Raw genomic sequence first — 12,021 nt, 5'->3', positions numbered from 1 at the left:
TGCATTACACCACATTGCCGTGGGGCAGGGCGACCAATATGCCTCTGAGATGGGCACGACAGTCCCTGTCCCTGGCTGGAGTGGGGGGAGGGAACACTGAGGAAGGGGAACCCTGTAGTGCAGGAGCAGGGAGGAAGCAGTTCCTGGGTGCATTGAGAAGGGAGTATAAAAGGTGGGCACCATCTTAGTTCAGTGCAGAGAAGTCTGAGCAGAAGTGGCAGGGAGCAGGGGCTCTGCATGAGCTCTGCTCCAGAGGCGGGCCTAGTAACAGAGGCCCAGGCCTGGAAGAGGGAGAAGGAAGGAAGAGGAGCGGAGAAGGCTCCAGGAACGAGGAATGAAGGGATCCCAGGGGTGCGGACGGGCGAGTCGCCACCGCACGCCCGAATCCACCTGCGTGGAGGGGTCAGGCCAAAGGGGGAGACCGGTCCCCGAAACTAGTGGAGGCAGGAAACGACCCTCAGCTAGAAACCGGAGGCTGTGACATTTTATGTGGCGCAGCCCCTCGCTACACCCGCTAGGAAGGCACCACATAGGGTCAGGGAAACTGGCGCCAAGTTTACCAAGAGGAGGCCCGAGGCAGCCGGACAGAAGGGTTGGTAAGAAAGGCCAGACAAAGGACACACAAAGGGGGTCCTGTGAAGCGCTCCAAAGTTATCTGGGAGTTGTCTGAGCCCCTCACCTGGTGAGCACAGTACGACGTGGGTAGCCGTTACCTGCAGACGTGGTCTGGATAATAAGAACTGTGAGTAAAGGCCCTGGACTGCATCACTGACTCCGTGTCGTTACTGCTGCTGCCCTGCACCATCACCCCCATCCTCCGCATACACTGCCCTGAGGCTATACTCCTCCCGTGGGGAGTTATGCTACGCTCTGCTGCACCCACAACACCAGCCTCAGCGGTCTGCCCTGCAGCGGCGGTTCACTCTGACCGCAATCCACGGGTGGCGTAGTCGGACATTTAAACATCAAAACCACATAAATAGTTCCGCCACTGGTTTGACCACCCTGAGCCACGGAACCGGGTCGCCGCCACGAAGACTACAACCACCAGCATCCACCAAAAAGGGTCCGGCTCCGGGTGTCCCAAGGCCCAGGGGGTGCATCAGAACATTTTCATCACCTTTCACAATCACCAATGGGACAAGGCAGGGATGTCCTCTGTCCCCTCTCTTATACATCCTAGTGACGGAGCACCTGCTCTCATTAATTCGCCATAACCCCAATATTAGGTGGATTGAGGTGGGAGGCACCGAGTACAAGTGCTCTCTATTTGCTGATGATGTCCTAGTATATATCACTCAATCACATATATCCATCCATGCTGTTATGGCTGAAATAGATCACTTTGTTACATGGTCAAATTTTAAAATCAATGCAGCGAAGTCTGAGGCCCTCGATGTCTCCCTCCCCAAATTCATATAGGATTCCATCCAGTCCAACTTTCCCTTTGCCTGGCCCTCACAGGGTATCAAATACTTAGGAATTCCTATTCATAGAGACCTCTCCCATCTATGTTATCTTAATTTTGGGCCCTTTATTGAACAACTCCATACAGACCACGGTTGGCAAGTTAGAACTGTAAGATTCACTACGTGAACCACTGGTGTTTTGTGGAAAAGCACATGTACACTGTGTTCCAAATTATTATGCAAAAAGTGTTTAGGAGTGATAAGGGAAGAATTTGTTTGTTTGTCAGTTAAACTCATTGATGGTGATGTGTGTCAGGGCTCTTTATATCACTGTAAGCAATTGCAGACACCTGTGCTAATTAGTTTGGCAGGTGTGTCCAATGAAAGGCAAGACTACTTAAGAAGGCTGTCTCACATTATTAAGCAGCCTACATTTTCTGCCAAAATGGGAAAGAAAAAGGATGTGTCGGCTGCTGAGAAGCAACAAATTGTGGAGTGTTTAGGTCAAGGCATGACTACAATCAACATTGTGCGATGATCAGGATGAAGTGTCTTGGCAATCAAGAAGTATGTAGCTGATTCACAGTACACACGTGTGCGTGCTGATAAGGGCAAATTGAGGACTCTTTCCTACAGGCAATTATGTCAGGTTAAAAGAGCAGCGGCAAAAAAGCCTTGTCATAGCAGCAGACAAGTTTTTGAAGCTGCTGGTGCCTCCAACGTCCCCCGAACAACAAGATGCAGGGTCCTTCAGAGGTTTTCAGCTGTGCATACGCCATCCTGTCAACCTCCTCTATCCACTTCACACAAGCAGAAACGGCTCCAGTGGGCCAAACATTACATGAAGACTGATTTCAAAACTGTTTTGTTCACGGATGAGTGCCGTGCAGCGCTCGATGGTCCAGATGGATGGAGTGGAGGATGGCTGGTTGATGGACACCCCACGCAAACACGTCTACAGCGCCAACAAGGAGGAGGTGGAGTAATGTTTTGGGCTGGAATCATGGGGAGAGAGATTGTCGGCCCCTTTAGGATCCCTGAAGGCGCTAAAGATGAACTCCATAATGTATGTGGATTTTCTCAAACAGCACTTCCTGCCATGGTTCAAGAAGCAGAACCGTGTATTTCACAGCAAGATCATTTTTTTGCATGATAATGCACCATCTCATGCTGCACATAAAACATCTGCATCTCTGGCTGATATGGGCATAAAAGGGCACCATCTTATGGTGTGACCCCCATGCTCCCCTGACCTCTACCCCATTCAGAACCTCTGGAGCATCATCAAAAGGAGTGTCTATGATGGCGGGAGGCAGTTCACATCTAAGCAACAGCTCTGGGAGGGTATTCTGTCCTCATGCAAAACAATTGAAGCAGAAACCATCCAAAACCTGACAAACTCAATGGACGAGAGAGTTCAGAAGCTCCTTTCGAACAAGGGGTCCTATGTGAAAATGTAACATCACCTAGAATAAAGTTTTGAGTTGAAAACTGTTTGATTTCAGTTTCTAATAACCTGCTAATGCTTATAATTTCAAAAATGACCATTTTTTTGGTCTTTATTAAAATGAAAAGGTTGATCGAAAAGTTTGGGGGATCTAAGAGTGTGGCAACCCAGTAGTCATGATTACTTCAAATTCTGACAATATGAGGATCATGTTGCAGGTAGTGCAGCAAGAAGGCACTTATGTGTCTTGCGCATCTCGGAACCCCAAAATTATTTTCCGGGCTAGATGAAGCTAAAAATTATTATTAATTTTAAATCTGGTGGAGCTTAGTATAGATGGCCTAATAGGATCAGTGCTGCACACTGCTACAAAGCCCAAATTATTTTCCAGTCAAGATACAGATAAACATGATTAGTAATTTTAAATCTGGTGGAGCTTATTATAGATGGCCTAATAGAATCAGTGCTGCACACTGCTACAAAGCCCAAATTATTTTCCAGCCAAGATACAGATAAACATGATTAGCAATTTGAAAGCTTAAAACGGTTGGTAGGGTGATTTTAACCAATCATCAAGCTTTTAGTCTCCCCAGGATGACACAGGGGTAGAAAAGTTGTTCCGGATCCATGATTTGTTCATCTTTATGAACGTGAGTCTGTCTACATTATCAGTGTAGAGCCGCGTGCGCTTATCTGTCAGCACACCACCAGCAGCGCTGAACACACATTCAGACAGAACGCTGGCTGCGGGGCATGACAAGATCTCCAAGGCGTAAGTGGCTAGCTCCGGCCATTTATCCAGATTGGAAGCCCAAAAAGAGCAAGGGTCCAGTGACACAGTCATGGCTTCAATGTTTACTTGGAGATACTCCTGTACCATCGTCTCTAGGCGTTGACTATGTGTCAGACTTCTTGTCTCCTGTGGCCTTGCAAAGGATGGGCTAAAAAAGTGGTGAAATGATTCCACAAAATTGATGTTACCAGCAGATACTGTGGTTCTGTTACGGTTTGAGTGCTGAACACTTGACGGTCCCACGGTTGGCAAGTTGGAACTGTGAGATTCACTACGTGCACCACTGGTGTTTTGTGGAAAAGCACATGTAAGATTCTGCAACAGTCTCTGCTGATACTCCTGCATGCGTGCATCCCTTTCTATGGCAGGAATAATTTCGGCAAATTTACTTTTGTACCGGGGATCTAACAGTGTGGCAACCCAGTAGTCAGGATTATTTCTAATTCTCACAATTCGAGGGTCATGTTGCAGGTAGTGCAGCAAGAAGGCACTCATGTGTGTTGCGCATCCAGGAGCACCAAGTCCCTGTTGTGTTGGTGGCGAGGTAACAATCATGCTTCCTTCCTCTGTCCTCTCCCCCCAACCTCGCACAACAGAAATGTGATCAAGGTCTCCCTCATCTGATGAGTCTTCCATCAGTTCGTCCTCCACTTCTTCCTGGGCTCCTGCACCTTCCTCACTAGTTTGGCTGCTACCATGCGCCCTGGTAAAACCATCTCCCCCACCCTCACATGCCTGCCACCTTGGTGCTGCCAACCGTCTGGACCTTGCAGATGTTAGCCCTTCCGCATACAACTCCTCCTCCTCTACTTCCTCCACCTCCTCTTGTGCCACCACCTGACTCCGAATTCTGTTTAACATGTGCTCCAGCATGTAAATCACCGGAATAGTCATGCTGATAATGGCATCGTCAGCACTAAACATCTTCGTCGCCATTTCAAAACTGTGCAGAAGGGTGCATAGGTCCCTGATCTGAGACCACTCCTCCAGCGTGATTTGCCCCACCTCTGGATCTCGTTGGCCCAGGCTATACTTCAGAACTTATTGCACCAGGGCTTGTCGGTGCTGCCACAGTCGCTGCAACATGTGCAGAGTTGAATTCCACCGGGTAGGCACATCGCATTTTAGCCGGTGAAGTGGCAGGCCCAACGACTTCTGTAGAGATGTAAGTCGCTGAGCTGCGGGATGCGAACGGCGGAAGTGAGCACACAGCGACCGTGCCCTCTGCAGAAGGCCATCTAGTCTGGGATAGTGGGCTAAAAATTGCTGGACAACCAGGTTCAACACGTGAGCCATTCAAGGCACGTGTGTGACATTGCCCCGGGAAGGGCCGCACCCAGGTTTGCAGCATTGTCGCACACGGCCTTCCCTGGTTTCAGGTCCAGTGGAGACAACCATTCATGAAATTGGTTCTCCAGAGCTGACCACAACTCCTCAGCTGTGTGACTCACATTTCCCAGACATTTCAAAGTAAAAACCGCCTGATGACGTTGAGCCCTACTGCCAGCATAGTAAGGAGGTGTGCAAGATCCCTTCTGCGCAGTTAGAAAGCTTGTGGCATGACCAGACAGGCTTTGGGTGCAGTTGAAAGACCGAGAGGAGGTTGAGGAGGCAGAAGCAGTGGAGGAACTTTGACATAAAGAGGATTGACGCACAACTCGTGGGGACGGCAAGACTTGGACAGCAGCCCCTTGTCCTGCTGTCACCATAGTTACCCAGTGCCCAGTCAGCGACATGTAACGCCCCTGTCCATGCCTACTCGTCCAAGTGTCTGTGGTGAAATGCACCCTGTCACACACAGAGTTTCTCAAAGAAGCGGTGATGTTGTGTGCGACATGCTGGTGGAGTGCAGGCACACCTTTCTTTGAGAAGTAGTGCCGACTGGGCATCTGGTACTGGGGCACTGCGACGGACATAAGGTCTCGAAAATCCTCTGTGTCCACCAGGCGGAAAGGCAGCATTTCTGTAGCCAAGAGCTTGCAGATGGTGAAATTCAACCTCTTAGCTTTCTCATGGCTAGGAGGAAATGGTCTTTTACTTGTCCACATCTGAGGGACCGAGGGCTGGCTATTGTGCTTAGACGGGGTTGATAAGGGTTTCCCCGGCAAACTGCCGGTCTGTGAGGAAGATGCAGCCGGACATGTTAGGTTGCCTTGATCCAAAGGTGGTGCTATCGATGTCGGACAGCGCTCAACACCAGCTGGTGTTACCACCTCCAAAGAAAATGATGACCTGCCAATCACGCTGGCTGTTGCGGGTAAAGAGGTGGCAGGTCTGCGCCCCAAAACAGGTGTGACTGCTGTCCCCCCAGTCACAGAGGATGAAGAGGCCGCGGATGCACAAGATATGGCAGACGGTGGTTGGCCCGGCCGGCTAGGCCGCATTGTAGCACACTGAGCTTCCCACTGCAACTTATGCTTCATGTCCATGTGCCGGTTCATGCATGAAGTACTCAAACTATGTATTTTTTGGCCTCTACTTAGCTTTTGCTGACAAATGTTACAGATAACACAAGTTGGGTCATCTTTATCGATCTGAAAAAATGCCCAGGCTATGCAAGGCTTAGCACCCATGCGACCTGAAGAGCCACCACGACTTGTGGTGAGAGGCAGAGTTGTGTTTGAGGATGCAGTTGTTGACGTGCTTCCAGTACTACGTCTCTGTCCAGGAAGGCGCAACCTGACCTCGTCGTCACTAGCATCTTCCTCCACCTCCTCTGCTGACCTCATCTCTTGGCTGACTGTGGGATGACAGTAAGTGGGATCTCCAACCTCATCATCATCACCCTGTGCGTTATCACACCCGTCGTCCTCAGAGCCAACCTGTTCCTGCCCTGACAAAAAACTAAAGTTGTCTCTCCAATCAGGTATTTGAGTCTCATCATCGTCTTCCTCATTGTCTCCACCAACAGGAGTTACAGTTTGGGAACGAGGGTCTACATTATGGTCAGAATCTTCTGCGTCTGGTCCTGGATCCGACTCATAAAGATTCTGGGCATCAGTGCAGATCATTTCCTCGTCTGGATTCACAGAAGCGCTGGAGTCGACCTCTGATTCCCAGGCTATAGTATGAGTAAACAGCTCTGCAGACTCAACCATCTGTTCTACCTCATACTCAGACGGGCAGCTGGAGATTTGGGAGCTGTGAGGAAGCAAGTGCAATTGGGGTGACACCTTTGAGGACTGGAGTATTTGTGATGTTGAAGTTGATGTGGAGGAGAGCCCACTTAAAGGAGCACTTGATATCCGTTGAAGCACCTGCTGTTTTTGTGCCTCATTTGGAATTTGTAGCGATTGGCGTGGCCGTAAGAAAGGGATCTTATCACATTGTCCGCTAAAAGAAGTAGACATTTTAGTTTGGCTGGAAGATGGTCTTTCTTCTGCAGATGTTACTGTTGCTTTAACACCTACCCCACGGACACAACCTTTTTTCCCCTTCCCAACACGCCTATTCCCCTTTCCACCAGCAGCAGGCCTTTTTCCACTCATTTTGGTGGTTAACTAATTCACAACTCTGGAGTTGTTTGCACAAAAAAACAATGGATGGGAACCGAGCAGAGCTGAGTGGCCAAACTGTGGTATTAGGCCAAAACTATTGGCTGGGTTAGATGCAGAAAAAAATTATATTCAATTTGCAACCTGATGGAGGTCAGTATAGATGGACTAATAGAACAAGTCCCACACACAGCTAGAAGCCCAAATATTTTTTCAGAGATAGCTGCAGAAAAAAAATGTATTCAGTTTGCAACCTGATGGAGGTCAGTATAGATGGACTAATAGAACAAGTCCTACACACAGCTAGAAGCCCAAATATTTTTTCAGAGGTAGATGCAGAAAAAAAAAATATTCAGTTTGCAACCTGATGGGGGTCAGTATGGATGGACTAATAGAGAAAGTCCCACACACTGCTAGAAGGCCAAATATTTTTCAGAGCTAGATGCAGACAAAAAATTATTTTTAATTTGCAACCTGATGGAGGTCAGTATAGATGGACTAATAGAGAAAGTCCCACACACTGCTAGAAGGCCAAATATTTTTTCAGATCTAGATGCAGATATAAATTATTTTTAATTTGCAACCTGATGGAGGTCAGTATAGATGGACTAATAGAGAAAGTCCCACACACTGCTAGAAGGCCAAATATTTTTTCAGAGCTAGATGCAGAAAAAAAATTATATTCAGTTGGCAACCTGATGGAGGTCAGTATAGATGGACTAATAGAACAAGTCCCACACACAGCTAGAAGGCCAAATATTTTTTCAGAGGTAGATGCAGATAAAAATTATTTTTAATTTGCAGCCTGATGGAGGTCAGTATAGATGGACTAATAGAGAATGTCCCACACACTGCTAGAAGGCCAAATATTTTTTCAGAGCTAGATGCAGACAAAAAATTATTTTGAATTTGCAACCTGATGGAGGTCAGTATAGATGGACTAATAGAGAAAGTCCCACACACTGCTAGAAGGCCAAATATTTTTTCAGAGCTAGATGCAGACAAAAAATTATTTTTAATTTGCAACCTGATGGAGGTCAGTATAGATGGACTAATAGAGAAAGTCCCACACACTGCTAGAAGGCCAAATATTTTTTCAGAGCTAGATGCAGATATAAATTATTTTTAATTTGCAACCTGATGGAGGTCAGTATAGATGAACTAATAGAGAAAGTCCCACACACTGCTAGAAGGCCAAATATTTTTTCAGAGCTAGATGCAGAAAAAAATTATATTCAGTTTGCAACCTGATGGAGGTCAGTATAGATGGACTAATAGAGAAAGTCCCACACACTGCTAGAAGGCCAAATATTTTTTCAGAGGTAGATGCAGAAAAAAATTATATTCAGTTTGCAACCTGATGGAGGTCAGTATAGATGGACTAATAGAGAAAGTCCCACACACAGCTAGAAGCCCAAATATTTTTTCAGAGGTAGATGCAGAAAAAAATTATATTCAGTTTGCAACCTGATGGAGGTCTGTATAGATGGATTAATAGAACAAGTCCCACACACAGCTAGAAGCCCAATATTTTTTCAGAGGTAGATGTAGAAAAAAAATATATTCAGTTTGCAACCTGATGGAGGTCAGTATAGATGGACTAATAGACAAAGTCCCACACACTGCTAGACGGCCAAATATTTTTTCAGAACTAGATGCAGACAAAAAATTATTTTTAATTTGCAACCTGATGGAGGTCAGTATAGATGGACTAATAGAGAAAGTCCCACACACTGCTAGAAGGCCAAATATTTTTTCAGAGCTAGATGCAGATATAAATTATTTTTAATTTGCAACCTGATGGAGGTCAGTATAGATGGACTAATAGAGAAAGTCCCACACACTGCTAGAAGGCCAAATATTTTTTCAGAGGTAGATGCAGAAAAAAATTATATTCAGTTTGCAACCTGGTGGAGGTCAGTATAGATGGACTAATAGAACAAGTCCCACACACAGCTAGAAGCCCAAATATTTTTTCAGAGGTAGATGCAGATAAAAATTATTTTTAATTTGCAACCTTATGGAGGTCAGTATAGATGGACTAATAGAGAAAGTCCCACACACTGCTAGAAGGCCAAATATTTTTTCAGAGCTAGATGCAGACAAAAAATTATTTTGAATTTGCAGCGTGATGGAGGTCAGTATAGATGGACTAATAGAACAAGTCCCACACACTGCTAGAAGGCCAAATATTTTTTCAGAGCTAGATGCAGAAAAAAAATATATTCAGTTTCAACCTGATGGAGGTCAGTATAGATGGAATAATAGAACAAGTCCCACACACTGCTAGAAGCCCAAATATTTTTTCAGAGCTAGATGCAGAAAAAAATTATATTCAATTTGCAACCTGATGGAGGTCAGTATAGATGGACTAATAGAATGATGCTATGCCCAAAAGATTTTACTTCACTAGGTGCAGTAAAAAAATTGGTATTCTATACACAGGTGGTATATCTTGCAACACAGATAGGCTACTCCACTGACTAACACACTCTGCAATAGGCCAAAAAGGATTAGCTTTGCTAGATTCAGCCAAATGCTGTGAAAAAAACTTGCACAGCACTGGCACAGACCTGCCTGGCAAAAACTGATAGGAACTGATGTAACCTAGTCCTGAAAAGGACTGCAATTACAATTAGTCTTTACTAGAGATGAGCGTTGTTCTACTCGAACTGTTCGCCAATCTCAAATTCGAGCTGTTTTGGGCGGTTTTCGAGCCGTTTGGCGAACACGAACAATTTGAGAAAAATTCGGCTGTTCGAGGTTATGTTCGATAACTGTTCGTGCACCAAAATCATAACTGGATTTTTTCTCAGTAATGATGAAAATTAATGTTAATACGCAGTTTGAGTGTACAGCGGGGTGGGGGGAGGGGCAGGGGATGGATCTCTGCAGGAACAATGAAGATCTCTATTTTTTTTTCTCTTTCCCGCATTTACAGTGGGGAGGTGCAATCTGTCAGCCTATCAGCAGCGCACACACGGAGCGAAGTGCTTTATTTCACACAAGCAAGGGCATGTGTCATTGGCAGTGTATGTCACATGTCCTTGCCCTATAAGACCAAGCCATTTTCCCCGTCGCCACCATTTTCTCACTGCTGCAGCTGCGTGTTAGACGGCACCGCTGTTGCTGTGTGCGCTATACCTTGTTAATTTCAAGCCAATTTTCGCACAAATATACAGATAGCTTGGGAGTAGGGAATAGTTGTGATTGCAGTCCTTTTAAGGACTAGGTTACAGCATTTCCTACGACTTTTATCAGGGAGGTCTGTGCTCTTAAATAGATAGGTTGTGGGAGTAAAGACTAATTGTAATTGGAGTCCTTTTCAGGACTAGGTTACATGAGTTCCTATCAGTTTTTGCCAGGCAGGTCTGTGCCAGTGCTGTGCAAGTTTTTTTCACAGCATTTGGCTGAATCTAGCAAAGCTAATCCTTTTTGGCCTCTTGCAGAGTGTGTTAGTCAGTGGAGTAGCCTATCTGTGTTGCAAGATATCCCACCTGTGTATAGAATACCAATTTTTTTACTGCACCTAGTGAAGTAAAATCTTTTGGGCATAGCATCATTCTATTAGTCCATCTATACTGACCTCCATCAGGTTGCAAATTAAAACTAATTTTTATCTGCATATACAGTACCTCTGAAAAAATATTTGGGCTTCTAGCAGTGTGTGGGACTTGTTCTATTAGTCCATCTATACTGACCTCCATCAGGTTGCAAACTGAATATATTTTTTTCTGCATCTACCTCTGAAAAAATATTGGGCTTCTAGCTGTGTGTGGGTCTTGTTCTATTAATCCATCTATACTGACCTCCATCAGGTTGCAAACTGAATATAATTTTTTTCTGCATCTAGCTCTGAAAAAATATTTGGCCTTCTAGTAGTGTGTCGGACTTTCTCTATTAGTCCATCTATACTGACCTACATCAGGTTGCAAATTAAAACTAATTTTTATCTGCATCTACAGTACCTCTGAAAAAATATTTGGGCTTCTAGCTGTGTGTGGGACTTGTTGTATTAGTCCATCTATACTGACCTCCATCAGGTTGCAAACTGAATATATTTTTTTCTGCATCTACCTCTAAAAAAATATTTGGCCTTCTAGTAGTGTGTCGGACTTTCTCTATTAGTCCATCTATACTGACCTCCATCAGGTTGCAAATTAAAAATAATTTTTATCTGCATCTACAGTACCTCTGAAAAAATATTTGGGCTTCTAGCTGTGTGCGGGACTTGTTGTATTAGTCCATCTATACTGACCTCCATCAGGTTGCAAACTGAATATATTTTTTTCTGCATCTACCTCTGAAAAAATATTTGGCCTTCTAGTAGTGTGTCGGACTTTCTTTATTAGTCCATCTATACTGACCTCCATCAGGTTGCAAATTAAAACTAATTTTTATCTGCATCTACAGTACCTCTGAAAAAATATTTGGGCTTCTAGCAGTGTGTGGGACTTGTTCTATTAGTTCATCTATACTGACCTCCATCAGGTTGAAACTGAATATATTTTTCTCTGCATCTACCTCTGAAAAAATATTTGGCCTTCTAGTAGTGTGTCGGACTTTCTCTATTAGTCCATCTATACTGACCTCCATCAGGTTGCAAATTAAAACTAATTTTTATCTGCATCTACAGTACCTCTGAAAAAATATTTGGGCTTCTAGTAGTGTGTCAGACTTTCTCTATTAGTCCATCTATACTGACCTCCATCAGGTTGCAAACTGAATATAATTTTTTTCTGCATCTAGCTCTGAAAAAATATTTGGCCTTCTAGTAGTGTGTCGGACTTTCTCTATTAGTCCATCTATACTGACCTCCATCAGGTTGCAAATTAAAACTAATTTTTATCTGCATCTACAGTACCTCTGAAAAAATAT

Source organism: Phyllobates terribilis, unplaced genomic scaffold, assembly GCF_046119375.1.
Source record: "Phyllobates terribilis strain yellow unplaced genomic scaffold, ASM4611937v1 Scaffold_5__5_contigs__length_657084704, whole genome shotgun sequence".
Lineage (NCBI taxonomy): Eukaryota > Metazoa > Chordata > Amphibia > Anura > Dendrobatidae > Phyllobates > Phyllobates terribilis.
The sequence above is the reverse complement of the archived record's forward strand: the minus strand, read 5'-3'. Positions refer to the sequence as shown.